This window comes from Neofelis nebulosa, chromosome 6, assembly GCF_028018385.1.
Source record: "Neofelis nebulosa isolate mNeoNeb1 chromosome 6, mNeoNeb1.pri, whole genome shotgun sequence".
Classification (NCBI taxonomy): domain Eukaryota; kingdom Metazoa; phylum Chordata; class Mammalia; order Carnivora; family Felidae; genus Neofelis; species Neofelis nebulosa.
In genome coordinates this window covers 91880636-91900299 of record NC_080787.1, presented here as the reverse complement: position 1 = coordinate 91900299, position 19664 = coordinate 91880636, and the positions used below count along the sequence as shown (strand labels likewise).

The window sequence follows — 19664 nt, the reverse complement described above, 5'->3', positions numbered from 1 at the left end:
TGTCTGGAACAATGCCAGACAATGTCCCTACCCTCCTTCCTTCAATCAGAGTCAGATTTGCTTGTGGTTTTATCACCATCCCAGCTTTACCCAGCTCCTCTCCTATTTTCCTTCACACAGATACTTCTAATGGAAACCTTGAACAATTAATTTTGCCATCTGTTTTTTTTAAGGGCCTCAATGATATATATTATTAAGTTGGGAGTTTTATGAGTACGCACAAGGTCCTTATTTAACATCAACAAGGAAAATGAAGCAAACTAGTGAAATCACTATCTTAAAGACAAACAGTGAAGAAGTGAGTGTAGTGTGGTGAGACCATACAACAACATGTCTTAAAAGAAACAATCTAGATAGTGATATTTATGTCCTTGCAGTTGTTTAAAATTTGGTTGAGTGACCTCCTAATGGGACAGAATCTAGGTATATTTGTGTTTCTGTAAAAAACATGCAACCTAAGAAGCAAGACTGGACAAGGTTCAGACTGCTGGTTGTGCAGCCAAAAGGTAATGAAAATTATTTTCCAATCCTACTTTTCACTTAAAAAAATTTTTTTTTTAATGTTTTATTTATTTTTTAGGCGGAGAGAGACAGACCATGAGCAGGGGAGGGGCAGAGAGAGAGGGAGACACAGAATCCTTAGCAGGCTCCAGGTTCCAAGCTGTCAGCACAGAGCCTGAGACGGGGCTTGAACTCAAAGTCTGTGAGATCATGACCCGAGCCAAAGTTGGAAGCTTAACTGACTAAGCCACCCAGGTGCCCCTACTTTTCGCTTTTTTAAAAAATTGAGGAAGGTTGAATTCACATTTCATATCAACATTTGGTGAAATCTTCCACTTAGCTCCTTGACAATTCTGCTCCAGTCTTCCTTTCCACAATCTCCTTTCCAGTCGTTCCACATCTGGTTGCTTTCTCCCACCCACTTTCTACAAGATTTCCCACTCTCCTCTCTGCCCTCTTTACCCATTTTTATTACATTCTTTACAACAGATGTCTGGCCAACGTTGAAAATGTTTCCAAGAAAATTCATTCTACTCTTATTACTAACATCATCAGAAAGGACTTTTGAACAGTTAAAAATGTCAATGAATTGTTTGAGAAGCTGGAAGTAATGCCTTTGGAAGTGTTCAAGTAAAGGTAATCTCCCCAGTATCCTTTCTTTTTCATATTCAATGATTCTAAGTCTTCCCTATATAAAATCCTTAGGAGATTCTCTTTTTAAAAAGACGTGAAATAATTAGCCACAGGTGCTTCTATAACAGTGTAGAGAATTGACAGCTTTTGAAAGGCCTTTAATCAGGTTATTATTTTATTTACATTTCCTTTATTTTTTTCTTCTGCAAAAAGCCAAAGATAAGTTTCAGTCTGTCAGGACTGTCATAAAGTCTGAATCATCAATGTCAAAAATCATGCTATTCTTCTTTTTTTACACTTATATGGTTGTTCCCTTCTGTTGGTTGTTGTGTTTCCTGAAATGAGAGTTTTCCAGAATTCCAAATTCAAAAAGTTTAGCATAGTTTGTTTTGAATTGAATCATCACTATCAAAGGTTTTCAATGTTAATATTTCTCTGTCAACCAAAAAAGGTAAAGTTTTGGGGAATCACTCATTTTAGGTCTTCAGCAATATGAGCAGAAAACAACAACAAAAAAGATACATGGATTTTTCCTTCTTTGAACATAACTTTTTATTCACATTTTCATTATGTCTTCTGTTCCACTTATGATAAAATGAAAAAGTTTCCATGAAATAAGCTAAGAATTCTGGAACTTAATCATAATTTATTTCCTTTATCAGATATCTCTTCTGAAGGTAAGTTTTAAGTCAAAAATAAATTTCATAATACTTTTATGTTTGCAGAATCTTGTTGTGATGACAAAAATTACTTCTAACTACTTTGAATGTACTTTAATTTACTACGAAAGTGTTACATCCTTTTTCTTTTTTAACCAAACTTTATCAATCATTGCCAATGCAGCAAAAGTTGGTATCGAATACAAATTTCACAAGTGACAGAGATATTTTTAAAACCTATATAGAAATTATTAGAGTTTATGGAAATATAGTTTTAGATCAATATTAAGTAGTATACATAGGTTATATGTCATATATATGCCATTAAAATGTCATTATATATAAAATGCATATATATACATATATCTATATCTATACATGATTTTACAGTGTCAATATAGGGCATCCACCACAACATATGTATATCCATTCTGAATTTCTCAGTTGACAGAACAGTCTGGTCTCTTGTATTTTTTCCTTTCATTCCTTTTTTTAAGAGTCATGTAATACTTAAGGTAGAAAACTATCTAGCATAACATCAATTTCCTTTGCATTACCTTTTTGATTTCCCCGTGAAATGAAGTCTTGTGCTCCTTCCAGAACAACTCCAAAATTCCCTGACATTCCATGTACTGTTTTGATTGTTTCTGAAATAATTCCTGGGGCCCATAATATATCTGTGCCTCATATCTAAAGATACATTGTATATATTATAGTTGATTTGAACACTTTCCAAGAAAAACTTCAATATGTATGGTTATGAAACTGTTTTTATGTTTTGCTTATATGTCTACTGTACAAGCCCAAAATTTTTAAAGCAACATACTTTATTCAAAGAATGATTAATTCAATGTTGTTAAAATTGCTTCTGTTTTCCCAAAGCAAGCAGCAGCATTGTATTTTTATGCAGGAGAGTAAAGATCCTAATGTAACAGTAACTCTTCCTCCTCAACTCCTTTCTGCCAAACACACACACACACACACACACACACACACACACACACACACCTTCTGGTTACAAGTAGAAGTTTAAATAAATGCATTTACTTCCCCTCTTCCCTGAGATCTATTAATACAAAAGAAGATAAAAATGATATAAACTCATAAAGAAACAGGTGAGATGCCTCAGTAATTAAGAATTGTAAAGTATTTGTGGAAGATATAAAGTAAGTAGAAAAAAGGAAACAAGAAACAATATTTCCTAGGGAACATGAAGAGGAAATAGAGCCAAAAAGAGAGATTTCTTTCTCTTTAGAATCCGAGAGCACTGGGAACTGAGAAAGTCCAGCTAAAATGAGATCATATGGGAGACTGAGCGCTGAATATGCATTAATTGAACATCTACATAAGGAGGACTCACTGGCCTGAACACAAATTATTTGCCCAATTTGCTTGCAGAATGCCAGAATGTCATCTACCTTTGACAATAGATAAACTAACAACTTAAGTCTGAAGTGTCCTCTTTATAAAAATTGAAAAACCTGTTTTAGTTCGAGCTGTTCTAAGAAGGTACGATAGACAGTGGCTTATAAACAATGGACATTTATTGTTCATAGCTCTGGAGGCTACAAGTCTTTGATCAGGGTGCCAGCATGGTCAGGTTCTGGTGAGAGCCCTTTTTCAGGTTGTGGACTACTCTCTTCTCATTTTTTCCCAGATATGTAAGAGAGAACTTTAGAAAGTGAGCTCCAGAGCTCCCCAGGGGTCCCTTTTTTTTTTTTTTTTTTAAATTTTTTTTTCAACGTTTTTTATTTATTTTTGGGACAGAGAGAGACAGAGCATGAACGGGGGAGGGGCAGAGAGAGAGGGAGACACAGAATCGGAAACAGGCTCCAGGCTCCGAGCCATCCGCCCAGAGCCTGACGCGGGGCTCGAACTCACGGACCGCGAGATCGTGACCTGGCTGAAGTCGGACGCTTAACCGACTGCGCCACCCAGGCACCCCCCCAGGGGTCCCTTTTATAATGACACTAATTCCATTCATGAGGGCTCCACCCTCATGACTAATTACTTCTCTAAGATCTTACTAAGATCTTATGTCCTAATATTACCATATCTGAGGGTAGGATTTCAACATATGAATTTGGGGCACAGCATAAACATTCAGGCCATTGAACTGAGATCAGGGATTTCTGCATTTTGGTGACTTTAGAAAATTGGTTAATTCTTTGCATCCACATTATAAAGCAAATGTGCTTATTTTTTTTTAATTTTTTTTAACTTTTTAAATTTATTTTTGAGACAGAGAGAGACAGAGCATGATGAGCAGGGGAGGGTCAGAGATAGAGGGAGACACAGAATCCGAAACAGGCTCCAGGCTCTGAGCTGTCAGCCCAGAGCCCGATGCGGGGCTCGAACTCACGGACCTCGAGATCATGACCTGAGCCGAAGTTGGACGCCCAACCGACTGAGCCACCCAGGTACCCTGCAAATGTGCTTTTTAATAAAACTAAAGAACTGGTTATTTGTACTGCCTCCACTTTCTAACTTGTCATTCTCTCCTGGATCTGCTCCATGAAACAGCTTTTGACAGGGTCACCAAACATCTCTATATTTTAAAATCCAATGGTCAAGGTTCATTTTCTGTCTCCCTTTTCTCCTTCCTTCCTTCCTTCCTTCCTTCCTTCCTTCCTTCCTTCCTTCCTTCCTCCTTCCCTCCCTCCCTTCCTTCCTTCATTCCTTCCTTCCTTCCTTCCTTCCCTCCCTCCCTCCCTCTCTTCCTCTCTCTCTCCCTTCCTTTCTTCTTCCTTCTTTCCTCCCTCTTTCTCTTTCTTTCTCCCTCTCTCTCTTTCCCTTTCTCTCTCTCTTTCTCACCTTGATAGTTGATCTGTCCTTTCTTGAAAAACCTTTTCCACTTGCTTTCAAGACTCCATGCTTTACTGATTAACCTGTTACCTCACTAGATGGTCCTTTCCAATGTCCTTGGCTGGATTTTTCTCTTATGAATTACTAGGCATTGGTGTGCCTCTGAGATCTCTTCTCTCTGTCCACACACTCTCTATAAGTAATCTCATGTGGTCCTATTCAACAAACACAATTGTGGAAAAAATTCTTTAAGCCAAATCATTTTGAGCTGATATTTTTCGCAGTAATACTTAACTGAAATATAGGATTAACTAAGGAATTGCGTATGTATGCATTTGTATATCTGTTGCTATAAATACAGACTTTAAAATAAAAAACTGTAGCATTCTGTATAGGTTGTCTTGAGAATTGCACCTGGTCATTCTCACTTTTTATAAGTATGTTTTTTGATGATTAAATATTATTTATAGTGGCTTCATACTTTGTTATTTAGATGTGCCCACATTTACTTAAGTAATACTTTGTTATTGAACCTTAAAGCTGTACCCAATTTTTTTTACTATTATAACTAACCATTTAATGAGCATCTTTAGAGCTAAATCTTTACATACCTTGATAAATTATTTAATAAACATTTGGAAGCATAGTTGTTAAATCAGTTAAGTACACTAAATACTTTTACCAAGTTCCCATGAAGAAAGTCTATAGCCAATTTACATAGCTATCAACCATGCCTGAGAACTATATCACTAGTATTTATTGCCTAATTTAGTTTTTGGTATCTAGTCTTAATAGATATTTATTAGATATCTAGTCTTAATACTACATAAGAAAATAAATATATTTGAGGATTGAACTTGTGACGTTGAGAAAAATATTACTAGAAGGCAAAAAATTTCATCTTTATTTTCTTTATTTTTTAAGTTTACTTATTTATTTTGAGAGAGAGAGAGAGAGAGAATCCCAAGCAGGACAGCGCTGTCAGCGCAGAGCCTGAGTGGAGCTTGAATTCACAAACTGTGAGATCATGACCTGAGCCGAAATCAAGAGTTGGATACTTAACCAACTGAGCCACCCATGCACCCCTAAAATTTCATCTTTATGATGAATGATGAAATATTCATTAAAAATAAACTCTTTATCTCAGAAACTGAAGAAACCGGCACTTGAAAATTAGTTCTAACTCAAAGTGTGAAAGGAAAAGAATTGTATTACAGGAAAATTTCTGAAAATATCACTTAAATTTTATTACAATTTCCTTTGGTCTTGGATTCTCTTGTTATTGAAAAAAATATATTGATAGACATTTAAGACTCCATGTAGCTGCTTTCCTGACATACATTAATTATTTCAGTTATACTGTTAAAGAGTATCTTATGATTACTGAATTATCTTTTATTACAAGAAAAAAATTCCAAATCATTTGGCAATCTTTAACACTGATAACTCTTAGTTTTACACACACACACACACACACACACACACACACTGTATACACACAAACACATATGAATATATATATTCCAACTTATTCCAAGTATATATATATGTGTGTGTGTGTGTGTGTCTATCTATCATCTATGTATCTATATAAAGTTTATTTATTTATTTTGATAGAGAGAGAGAGAGCGAGCATGAGTGGGGCAGGAGCAGAGGGAGAGGGAGAATCCCAAGCAGGCTGTGCACTCTATGCTAAAACTGGACACAGGGCTTGATCTCATGACTGTGAGATCAAGACTTGAGCCAAAATCAAGAGTCTGACATTTAACTGACTAAACACCCAAGTGTCCCTAACGTGTATTTTTTAATGCAATAAGTCATATATGTTTAATATATATTTTGTTTTGATATATATGTATAAACCTATGAAAAGTACCAAAACTGAGGTAATGAACGTATTCATCACTTTCAAGAAATTTTTTAGTTTCCCTTTAATGTGGCTTTCCTATCCCTTTTGTTATCACCCCCGCAACTGCCATCTTGGGCAACCACTTAATTTGCATTTTCTAAAGTTTTATATACATGGAATCATATATCACGTATTCTTTTCTTTCTTTTTTTTTTTTTTTTTTGGTCTGGCCTCGTTTACTGGCAAAGTATTTTGCAATTCATCCATGTTGTTGCCTGTATGGTGGTTCACTCCATTAAATTATACAATCTTCAAGCAATATTATACCATTTCATATATAATGTAAGAACCTGACAAGAGTGTACCTCAATTTTCCCTCCCTGGCCTTTGTCCTATTGTTGCAATACAGTCTTTTTATACATATATATAAACTCCATACAACATTGAAATTATGTCAATTTAAACAGTTGTATATTTTTAAAGAGATTTAAATATATACAAGTAGGGGCACCTGGGTGGCTCAGTAGGTTGAACATCCGACTTTGGCTCAGGTCATGACCTCACAGTTTGTGGGTTCAAGCCCCGCAGCAGGCTCTGTGCTGACTGCTTGCTCAGAGCCTGGAGCCTGCTTCAGATTCTGTGTCTCCTTCTCTCTCTGCCCCTCCCCCACTCACACTTTGTCTCACTCTGTTTCTCAAAAATAAATAAATGTAAAAAAATTTTTAAAAAAAATATATACAAGTATTTTATATTTACATATTAGTTACCATTTCTGATGTTCTATGTTCCTTTGTGAAGATCAATATTTATTTCTTATATAATTTTCCTTATGCTTGAAAAGGATTATTTAACATTTCTTATAGTATGGGTTAACTGGTGATGAATTCTTTCTGCTTCTGTATGCCTGAAAAAGTTTTCATTTCAATTTCATTGATAGATATTTTGATAGATATTTGATAGATATTTTGATAGACAGATCATTTCCATTGGATAGATGTTTCATAGATCTTTCCTTTGGATATAGAAATCTGGGTTGCCATTTTTTTTAATATTTATTTATTTTTTTCAGAATTTTTGCATTTTATTTTTTTATTTTTTTTTCCAATATATGAAATTTATTGTCAAATTGGTTTCCATACAACACCCAGTGCTCATCCCAAAAGGTGCCCTCCTCAATACCCATTCCCCACCCTCCCCTCCCTCCCACCCCCCATCAACCCTCAGTTTGTTCTCAGTTTTTAACAGTCTCTTATGCTTTGGCTCTCTCCCACTCTGACCTCTTTTTTTTTTTTTCCTTCCCCTCCCCCATGGGTTTCTGTTAAGTTTCTCAGGATCCACATAAGAGTGAAACCATATGGTATCTGTCTTTCTCTGTATGGCTTATTTCACTTAGCATCACACTCTCCAGTTCCATCCACGTTGCTACAAAAGGCCATATTTCATTCTTTCTGATTGCCACGTAGTATTCCATTGTGTATATAAACCACAATTTCTTTATCCATTCATCAGTTGATGGACATTTAGGTGCAGCCGCTCTGGAAAGCAGTGTGGAGGTTCCTCAGAAAATTAAAAATAGACCTACCCTATGACCCAGCAATAGCACTGCTAGGAATTTACCCAAGGGATACAGGAGTACTGATGCATACGGGCACTTGTACCCCAATGTTTATAGCAGCACTCTCAACAATAGCCAAATTATGGAAAGAGCCTAAATGTCCATCAACTGATGAATGGATAAAGAAATTGTGGTTTTTTAATATTTAAAAGATGTTGATCCATTGTCTTCTTATTTTTCCCAACAAGAAATATTTTGTCCTCATTTTATTTGTTTTCCTATGTATAAAGGAAAAGGCTGCTTTACACTTTTTCTCATTATCACCATTTTATCAATTTAATTATGACATGCTTGGTGTAGTTTTATTTGTTTCTTGTACTTGGGTTTTGTTGAGATTCTTGGATTTGTAGATTTATAGCTTTCACATCCCCTTCACTTCAGTTATTCCAAGTACACTTGTATTAGTCCACATAAAGTTGTCCTATAACTCACTGATGTACTTTTCTTTATCATCACTGCTATCATTATTATTTTTCCCTATGTTTTATTCCAAATGATCTCTACTTTTATGGGTGCAAGTTCACTAATCTTTTCTTCTTCAATGTCTAATCTTCTGTTTATTAATTTCAGTGTACTTTTTGTCAGAAATTGCAGTTTTCATATCTAGTAGTTTATTTTGTAATTTTTTACAGTATCTTCTATGTCTCTACTTAAAATTGTAAATATAGAGAATATATGAAACAGATACAATAACTTCTCATGTCTTTGTTTAGTTTAATATCTGTGTCAGTTCTGGGTGGGTCTTGATTGATTTTTTTTTCCTCATCATGGATTATAATTTCCTGCGTGTTTGCATGCTGATTAATCTTTGAATGTATATGAGACATTGTATCTTTCACCTTTTTGGGTATTAGATAATTTTGTATTCCTAAAAATATTTTTAACTTTGTTTTGGGAGGCAGTTCAGTTTTAGAAATAGTTCCAGCCATCCTGGTTTACCTTTAAAATCATTATTTCAGAAACAGGGAGTGTTTATCTAGGATAAATGATTCCCATCTAATGAGGTAAGACTCATCTGGGTCCTTTGCCAAATTATGAGTTTTTCTAGTCTGGCTAGTGGGAAAGGCAGTATTGCCAGTGTTGATGAGTGTTGGGCATCATCTCCTCTAATCCTTTTGGGTGGTTATTTCCCAGGGCTGGGGTATTTTCCTCACATGCATGCACTGATTTACTGACTACTTAAGGGGGCCCTCTGTAGATCTCTAGAATTTTCTCTATGTGCAGCCCTCTCCTTTTCTGAACTCTGTTATGTGAATACTAACAACCTTGGTCCCCCTGGACTCCCACTCCATCTCCTCATTTCAGGAAAGCTGGCAGACTCTGCCTATGTTCTCTTTCTCTCTGTCATTGTCTAGAAATTCAGGACAGTTAACTGGGGCATTAGTGGCTCACCTTATTTGTATCCTATCTTTCAGAAATCAGCATCCTTCATTGACTGTTGTCCAGTGTCTTAACACCATTGTTTCAAACATGTTTTTCCAGTTTTGAAATGTTTCCCAAAGGAGGGTAGTTCCAATCACTATGACTCCATCTTGACCAGGAATGAAAGTTTACACTAATGTCTTAACTATTATTTACTGTGTTTAAACATTTTACTTTCTAGGGCTATTAATTACATGAAGGATTGTTTGGGCAGGGGGGAGGATTACAGACTCATCTTCACAACATACTGCTTTCATTGTGTCAGTCTTTGTTCTAGAATCCAAAATGGCTTTTGTAGCTAAGTTAAATATAAACACAAATGTAAGCTAATAAAGTTAGCTATATAAAGAACCCTAAAACAGGGTTTTTATTGTTTACAGCTTTCTTATGTACCAGCTTGATCCAAGGATACACTTAATGTAGAGGACTGAGTGGACTATATAGTATTTACTCAATCATCCATGACTAAAATTGCTGTCAAACAAAATTTTATAAAAATTGCAGAAGAAGTTGTAGGTTGTATTATCCGAAAACAATCTGGACTCCAAATAATCTAAGTGGCAGATGAAAGAATATTAACTCCCACAAGTGTACAACATAAGAATTCTAACCAAGATATTTGCCTATACAGTTGATCACTCCACTTATGTGTGGGGTAGGAGACTGCTTTAGTATGTTACAGATAAAGAACCTCCTTCCTTGAGTGTTTACAATAGGAATTGTGATTCCCCCCACCAACAATGTTTGCATTTATTTGTAGACCTGCATATTCTCTCCAAAGACTATATATAAACATTACTACAGAGTCAAACTGCTGGAATTATCAATTCCCTCAACACTTTTTGAAAAAGGACTTTTAAGGACAGAGTCATTGGTGGAGGCTTATAAATTTCTATATTAGAGAATATTAGATTATTAGAGAATGAAAAAAAATTGTGTGGATTAGACTCTTTGAGGAACATTTCAGAAAAAGACTGTAACCCTAAAAAGTCATAGAATTCTAGAGACAAAAAAGTTATAAATAGTGATTACACAAAAGTAAAATTACTGAAATTATCATTATTTGGTTCGTTATTACTATATGCATTATTTTTAGAGCCAGATTTCAATACACCCTAACTATATCTTAATGGCTAGTTCTGCATTACTAGTACAGAGTTGTTTTTAGAATTTATGTGACTTAGTCAGAATATATCTCTTTCCTACAGTGGTGAAATCAGAAAAATCAATACCTTTCAATATGTCTATGTGGGCAACCTGTACTTGATCAGTCCCTCTAAAGATTAACAATAGCATGTGTATTAGTCATCTATTTCCATACTAATGCTGTGTAACAAACCACTCATAAACTCCTCAGTGTCCTAAAGTAGCAATCATTTTTCCATGCTTATCAGTCTGCCCGACGGCTGGAGGTAAAATGATTTACACTGGATTTGACTGGGCTTCACACAAAGCTTCTATATATCTGTACACTGTCCAACTTGTTTCCATTTCTCATCTCTTGCAGTCTCATTTCTCTGTCTCATTAATAGGTAATAGGGGCAGGACAGATGAAATCTGTTCAGTGGTAAACTACATAATTTTCTCCACCACCAGAAAGATTTTTTAGAGGTAATGTTGACATCTTTCAGAAATATGGGTGTATAATTTTTACCCAAGAATTTGCCATGCATCTTCATATTGTCTTTTACTATGTCCTTCTGTGTCTCTTGAGCCTTTGCTAACAGACTATCCACAAAACAACACTGCCTTTTTTGAATACCTGTTAACTTTATGTGTTGCTGAATTTTGTTCCCTGTGAGCCAAATATCATAACATCTGTTATGGCCATAGCCAGTTGCCTCCAAAGTTGATTTAAAACATGAAGTGTTTTTCCAAGAAGAAACATCTCGAACTTTATAGCCTATAAGCAAATTTACCTTGGAATGTCTCATTTTAAGCCTGCAATTTTCAGATACCTGTCAGGAATATAAAACGTTAACAAATTTTATGGATGGGAGAATAATAAGCAAAAATAAATAATGGTTTGGGTTTTAGTGGCTTATCAATATCTGACTGAACTCATTAAGTAATCTGTCTTCAGTCTTATTTAGTGCTATGAAATTCCCTAATAGCTTATAAACCTAAACCAAATATAAGAACACTACTGCTTATTTGTTTTTCTCCAGCCACATCATTAATAAAGAGTCTCTTCTTATAAGAATCAAAATCATATTTGGACTATGACTTCACTCAGATTCTTTGGAGCTACTGCTACTATTAAAGTTTAAGCATATTCTTTAGGCACATCGTTACTAAAATATAGGGAATTTGATGGTCTTGTGTATAAATGTGTTTTTTTTCAAAAATCATGCATGAAAAATTGTAATTTTGCAAACCTGCCTAATATGTAAATGTTCTGCCCTCTGGCACTGGTCCATACATTCTCCTATTAAAGAAATCTTGCCTGGTACCCGAACTCCTATAATTATGGCCGCCACTTAAAGGTAACCAAAACTACTGGAATATAGTAAGCTCAGAGTCTTGAATAGCGTAGAAACCTGGGGAGGCCCTGAGAATACAAGAAGCACTGGTTTTTCAGGGGATGGCAAAGCTCTTTTCTCCTCCAGTTATCTCATTGCCCGGTATGGATCCCAGTACCGTCCTTTTCAGTTAGGATCACTCTATAAAATGGTTTAAAATTCCCCCTAAGAATGACTTTTGAAAACATATTTTTAATTCTTCAAAGTCTATCATTCCCTATTGATTCTCTTTTCCTTCTAAGTTTTGTCTCTTCCTGAAGGAAAACCCTGTTTAGTACACAGGAACATTCTGACCAGGCCTAGAGTGACTCAGATTTGTTCTAAGCAATATCAATATTTTTAGGCAGGGTTTTAGCATTGTAAAAACAGGTAAAATAAGAGACTTGGAATTCCTTCTCTCTGATAGTGCTACATTTCCCAAAAGGTCTCTATATAAAGTTGTGATTTTGTGGCAATTAGTATTCTCATTGGATTCTAATAGTCATGAATGTCCATGTTATCTACAATTGCAGTAAGGTCTAACCACTTAAGACTTACACACACATGTCTTCAATCATACAGCAAACATTCACTGAGTATTTACTATGTTTCAGGTGCTAGTGTTATAGGTGAGAAATCAGAATTAGAAAGAAGAATATTTCTCAAGTTTTAAGAGAACAACAAATAGGGAAAATACAAAAGAAGAAGAAGAAGAAGAAGAAGAAGAAGAAGAAGAAGAAGAAGAAGAAGAAGGAGAAGGAGGAAGAGAAGAAGAAAGCGATGATGACAATAATGGGATGGAATAATTTAATACATTCTGACTGACACACGTATGAGCTACAAAGATCCTCCTAGCTTCAAAATCGCTATGACCTTGCTGGCACCTGCCTTGTGCCAGTGCCTAGCACACTATTCTCCCATGTTAAATTCCTTTCTGGCCTGTCCCACAATAAGCAGTCAGCCTGGTAACCACTGTGGCCACAATTCAAGTTGCAACAGAACAAGTGGCTGAGATCTAGAGCAAAGAAAGTGGGCCGTTCTCAGGCAAACCAGCTAAATTGCTGTAGTTGTCCACTTGCTAATGCAATCCTCCTTATGAACTGTGTTGAGGGACTGGGAGGGATCAAGGGAATCAGCATTATACTGCTAAACATTTCTGCCTAAAACTGGCATCATTTCACATTCTTGGGACACTTATCTCCCAGAAGTACAAGTATTTAAATGATGACCCTGAAGGCCTATACTTGAAAGTAGTAATAGATAAACATATAGGCATTCTTAAGTTTACAGACTGTTTTACCCTCTCAATTTTTTTAAATGTTTATATATATTTGGGGGTGGAGGGCAGAGAGAGAGGGAGACACAGAATCCAAAGCAGGCTCCAGGCTCTGAGCTGTCAGCACAGAGCCCAATGTGGAGCTTGAACGCACGAACCATGAGATGACCTGAGCTGAAGTCAGACGCTCAAGTGACTGAGCCACCCAGATGCTCCCTTTTTACCCTATCAGATTAAAAAAAATATGTAGGGATCTCTGCACACTACCACAGTGAATAAGTAAATTTCAATTAAAATAGAAGTATTAACACCTGTCTCAACATTATTTTTAAGTAGAAAGGAAATTAAGCAGTTCACTCAAATACCCAAAGGTCAAATGACTTAAACTCATAGGTCACTTGGAAGAGCTCACTTAGAGACTTGAGAAAGGCATTTAATATTATACTTGGACTTAAAAGCACTTTCCCAAGAATAAATCACTAATATGAATCTTCCCTTCCATCACACTGGGTAACCTTTCACAAGTCAGTGCAAATGCCAAGGCTTTTTGCTTTGATTTTTCAAAAGTATTAGTAATACTTCTGACTGAGACCTTTCTTAGTGTTAAAAAAGTAAGCCTAATTTAAGGTATTGTTGGTAATACTGAAGACAATCTTAATGTAATCATAATGATGTGACTTCAAACTGGTGATTGAAGTAACAACTTTTCTATATCATTTTTGTAAAGACATGTCTTGGCCTGGGGCTATGCTTGGTACCTCTCCACACAGTCAGTGTAAAAACTGAATTATATTCCTCCCAGAGAACTTAAGAGTCCAAATATATGCCATGAATCGTCAAGAGGAGCTTAAATCATTTCAGAAATGTTACTAAAAATTTTAGGCAACAGCAACTGTTAAGATGAAACATTTCGATTGTTAAGATGCAATTTTGAAGACTGAATTTTTTTCTTCCATCATCTGAATGGTCTGGGTCATATGGAGTTAGTCAAAAGAAAAAAAGGAACATAATTCAGAGAAAGTAACTACAACTTTGTGCACTGAACACATAAGCTTTATCAACAAAGTAAATAGTAAAACTTGCAAATTTCATGGAGTTCTGAAATCAGTCAAGGGAAAAGAAATAAATGGTGATCTGTGGCTTAAATCTTTTACTAACAGTTTTAGTTTTTGAAAGAATGACATGATAGCATTGCATGCTTACTCTCTCTCTTATAGTTAAAAATGCATAAGAGCATCATAACTAAAATATACGTATTGCTTACAATTTACATATAAGTCACTGGACAAGAAAAAGAGATTCTACCTCTAGGAGTTTAAAATCAGAACTGATGACACTAACTTGAAAAGATCAGTGTTAGTTATATGTCACAATAATTGACAAGAAGTAGATACTAAAATATGACCATGAAGTCATCTGAAGAGTGGAAGTCATAAAAACTTTGAGTGAAAGCTGAACAGAAGGGTGGGGACAAGGAATGTATCAGCTTTCTTCTGATCCTACACAAAGACTTCTGGAAGATGTGGGGCTTCCAGGGAGATTACACTGGGGCAAAGGGACAAGACGGAATTCTCCGTGATCACATATTAGGGGTCTGACTGGAACAACGCTGGGAGGTGGGGGTGGAATGACAGAAAGGAGGCAGCTGAAAAACTGTGACTGAGGTTATGAAAAGGTGCACAAAGCAAAATGGAGAAGGGAGCTGAAATGAGGCCAGAGAAACCTGAGCGCCTAGACCATGATAACAGCTTTCCAGACCAAGGAGAAGTCAGTATCACTTCTGGTTTTGAATTGAAAAAAAAGAAAAAAAACTTAACTAGAAATAACAGAAATAAAAAACAAGTATGAGAATTATTCATAATAAATTCCATGTAGACAGTTGCTATGTCAAAACCACAAAATTCAGTGGGAGAAACATATAAACTAAAGGCAGAGCAGTGTTTAATATATGAGCTATGCAAAAATGATTCAAATGAGAAAAAAGAAAAATGCAAATGTTAAGAAAATGCTAAATTTGCACCCATTATACAGGACTTCCACTTGAAAGTGAAGAACACCAATCCAATTTCATTATGATAGAAAAACACAAAGCATTTGTCTGTTTTTATTGTTTTTGTTTTTGTTTTTGGTTGGTGGGTTATTTACTTAATGTTCTATTATATGCATCTCCTAAATATTTATTAGAGATACTAAACTTAATATAGCACTCAAATCTTACAGATTACTTTCCATCAACTCAAACTGAACTATCTCATTCTGGTTTATCTCCCTCTTATCTGCATTTTCAGCTTGCAGTGTACTCTTTCAGGGAACTGACATTCAGAATTGCAAAAATAATCAGTTTTCATTGTATAAGGATTTTTAAAAGGGAAAAAAGAAAAAGGAAAGGAAAGATCAAGTCACATCAATTAGATCTCTAGATTAGCAAATAATTTTTCTTGAAACATAACTATACCTCCATTTTTCTCTGTATTCTTCTGTCACATATACACATATACAAACACACTCATAAACTGAAAACCAAGTCAGACTGGCTCTCTTGTATTATAGACACAAATAGCCACAACTGTCATTTCTTTCACCTCAAGACAAGAACTATATTAGAAAATTTGTTTGGGGCTTGAAAAAGCAAAACAGCAAAACAGAAAGAAAGAAAGAAAGAAAGAAAGAAAGAAAGAAAGAAAGAAAGAAAAGAAAGAAAAGAAAAGGAATAAACATGAAAGAAAGAAAGAAAGAAAGAAAGAAAGAAAGAAAGAAAGAAAGAAAGAAAGAAAAAGAAAAGAAAAGAAAAGAAAAGAAAAGAAAAGAAAAGAAGGAGGGAGGGAGAGATGGAAGGAAGGAAGAAAAGAAGGGAGAAAAAGAAACAAAAAGAATTTTGACTACTTGAATTTATTTGTATTCAAATTATGTGCATTTTGAAGTTGTTTATTTAGGGGACTTATTACATATTTACTTTTCTGAAGCTATGAATAAAAATGTGAATCATAGTTAAGAAATAGCCACTACTAGTATTAAAGATAGCTTTTTTTTCTTTTAAATTTAGGAACCTAATTTAACACAGCTTAGCATTTGAAGAAGACTAAGATTTGTTTGTTCAAATAAACAGGGAAGTGTAAAGCCAGTGGGGATCATATGACCAAGGCAGTGAAACAAGGTGAGTGGTGGTTTGATGAACAGGAGCAGCAGTATGACGGCCATGACACTGAATTCAGTAGATATTTGCACTGCCTTTTCTTACTCCCCTTTTCTTCTAGTCTTTGATGGATATATAATAATTATATTTTATAAGAATGCCAGTGGTGACGGAAGTGCTTCTCCTAATGCAGAGGCTGTAAAGCTATCAGAAGAGCTTTAAGCAAATGTTATCTGTTTTACAGAAGAAATCAATTACCCACAGATTGCTTAAACCAGTGACAGGCATGGTAAGGAATAAAATGTGTTAAGTAGAAAAGTTACAGCCATCAACATGTAAGGAATTACATGATATATGAAAGCAATCACTTGTTCAATTTACCTTCAAAACTAAAACAAGTTCTTCTGCATTGGAAATAAACATGAACCTCTCTCTGAAAAGGGAACAATTTCCAACTCAATGGAAAAAGTACTGTATAAATTTTAGCCAGCAATAGTGCTATTAGGAGAACACAACCAGGTTTTCAGAGATAAAGTATGTGAACTATTTAACATACTTATTTCAAAGTAGGCATCACTTTGTCTTCATCTTCCGACAATTCAGAATTATGTAATTTCCAGATATGCCTGGAATAAAAAGTCTGCTAGAAAATACTCCACGCTTCGTAACATTCCTTATATTTATATCAAACTGCAAAGAGTTTTACTCAATTAAAAATATCTTTATTATTTTTAAGCTTTAATATTCATCATTCTCTGTTGATAACACATACTTCATTATCTGTACTAGCAAGAAAAGATTCACAAGTGGGCCTTTTTTTCTGCTTAACGAAGAAAAATAAGTGTTTCAAAAAGGCTCTGACAGTTCTTAGGGAGGACATCATGGTTCAAAATGCTCATCAAAGCTGTTAATTACTCAGGTGGAGTTGGCATCTTGCCTTGTGAAACAAGGTCACCATTTTCAGTTCTTTTTCCTATCAGTCCTTTAGGAATTTTTGCATTGTGTAATTTAATTTTTAAAACAAATTAATTCAAATCACATGTAACATAAAAAAGTAATTTCTTAATATTGCAACACAGGAATCATTCCACCAGATGTGCCATTAGAGACATCACAGCATAACCATCACATTTCTGTGAATGTCATTGTGTGCAATGACAGCCATGACGAGAGATACCTGCCTAATGAAGAACTTATGCTCCTTTTCACTTTCTTCTCTTTCAAATTGGGACGTGTGGAGGAGAATTTGTTCACGTGATCTTTTAATAGAATCAGGAGTAATATACCAGCTGATGCATACCATCCTTTTATAATATTCTGAGGGAAAGCTCTATACTGACTTAATTTTCTTGGGAATAAAATATGTATATTCAAGATTTCATGCAGGTCGGTTGTCCTTAATGGACAAACGTTAATGATAAATTTAAAGTACCACAGTTTTGGAACACCTGTACATGAAATTCTTTAAGAAGAACCACATTCGTAGTTTATTCACTCTGACACAGACAACAATATTGCGAAAATTCCCAAATGAAAGACAACACGGCTAATGCTTTTTTCTCTGCAAAATTATCAGGTTGATACAATGGCAATGTCCTACTGATTATTCACCACAGACCTTCCAACAGGATAATGCATTCTTAAAGTATGAACTTGAAGCTAAAATATTAAATATGCATTTCCTCCTCCTGGAGGACATGTTGAAATGCCACATGCTGTTGGTGAGAATGACCCATAAGTGTTGGATTTTTCTCCCCCTTGCTCTTCTTTTCCAGAAACAGTTAGTGTGGCGTGCAGTGAACCAAATCAACAATGTGATTCAAGCTGTCTCCGTAGCTTCTTGGCAAAAGAAAGGATAAACTATAAAAACTCCCCTCCTACAGCTTTCAGCTCTTGCTTCCCACACTTTAACATCTTCTGTCACCTCTGGCGCTGTTACTGACCCATGCTAAGCTAAACTAAAGGATGATAAGTTTGCTGCCTTTGCCCTTGTCCTGAGGGGCTGCGCATTATCCTATCAAGTATCAGTAGCCATTTCTGTGGGATATTTGTCACCCCACGAAGGCCTTTGGAACAAATGAAATGGGCAGCGAATTACAAAAATGTCATTCTCTAAAGGAAATGGATGAAGGCTTTTGTTCCCCAGTAATAAATAGATGCCATAGGCTTATAACACTATTTTTATATTAAATTTGACAGGGTTACTATTTCTAGTTCATTAAGGGAACAGCTTGAAAACTCTTTCTGTACTTTTGAAAATAATGTTGTTTCCCTCATTTCTTCCCAGTAATAAATATAAATGATACCTAGCAATAGATCTTGGAAATCACAGATCATGATTAATTTCAAGTTACTTTCGCTAATGATTGTTTTAAAAATGTACAAAAATCATTGTAGGGAGGGCTTTTGAGATTATAAATGGATTATGTAAAGAGGTACCTCTGAATGGATTTTAAAAGTCTGATTTACACCTATTTCTCCTTTCTTTATAAATCACAAATATATTACTTCCTTTTCTCACTTTTCTCACACATTATGGTTTTACAGGGCTTCATGATAAATATGCCATGGACAAAGGTCAAGCAAAGGATAATAACTCAATTCCTTAAATGAAAGCTTCAAAGTAAATCTTCTGTGTTTAACAGCAGTATACAGGGGTCAAGATTACAATGTCCCAGACTAGAGAATAAAATGTGTGTTAATACCTTTGAGCCTCAGTATATTTTTAAATGGGTATACTTGAACTGACATACTTAGATGTTCTTTGAAGTGAAGCTTGAGCAAGATACATAATACATGATAATAAATTAAATAGCACCACATATTTTTAGGTAAATTTGAATTAGTGTGGTTCATCAACATTTTCATGGCAGCTCTTCACTATTTCTAATATAGTAGGTATATTTCTTCTGTAGGTTTGTCTACTCAATGATTTTAAAATTGAGGCATCTTCTGCTCACTAAGCTTAGTTTGTTCAGCAACATTTGTAAGATAAGGTAGTGAAAACAATTCATGGGAATTTTCACTTGACCCATTAGTATATGCATGGAGACTACTAATTGTGGTAGCATACACTTAGTGAAAATTATTTAATAGTGAAACGTTATCTGTGTTAATCTTCAGATTTTCTGATTTTGTATTTTTTTTTTTTTTATTAATTTTTTTTTTTCAACGTTTTTTATTTATTTTTTTGGGACAGAGAGAGACAGAGCATGAACGGGGGAGGGGCAGAGAGAGAGGGAGACACAGAATCGGAAACAGGCTCCAGGC

At 35.2% G+C, this 19664-nt stretch overlaps 1 long non-coding RNA gene across 1 annotated transcript; it reads left to right on the top strand.

Moving 5' to 3' along the window:
* The first annotated feature begins 1005 nt into the window (after positions 1 to 1005).
* LOC131514590 (uncharacterized) lies at positions 1006 to 19098 on the top strand. The gene is made up of 3 exons (XR_009263146.1): positions 1006 to 1137; positions 16305 to 16415; positions 18942 to 19098. It is a non-coding gene; the product is annotated as an uncharacterized LOC131514590 (long non-coding RNA).
* Positions 19099 to 19664: the final 566 nt, after the last annotated feature.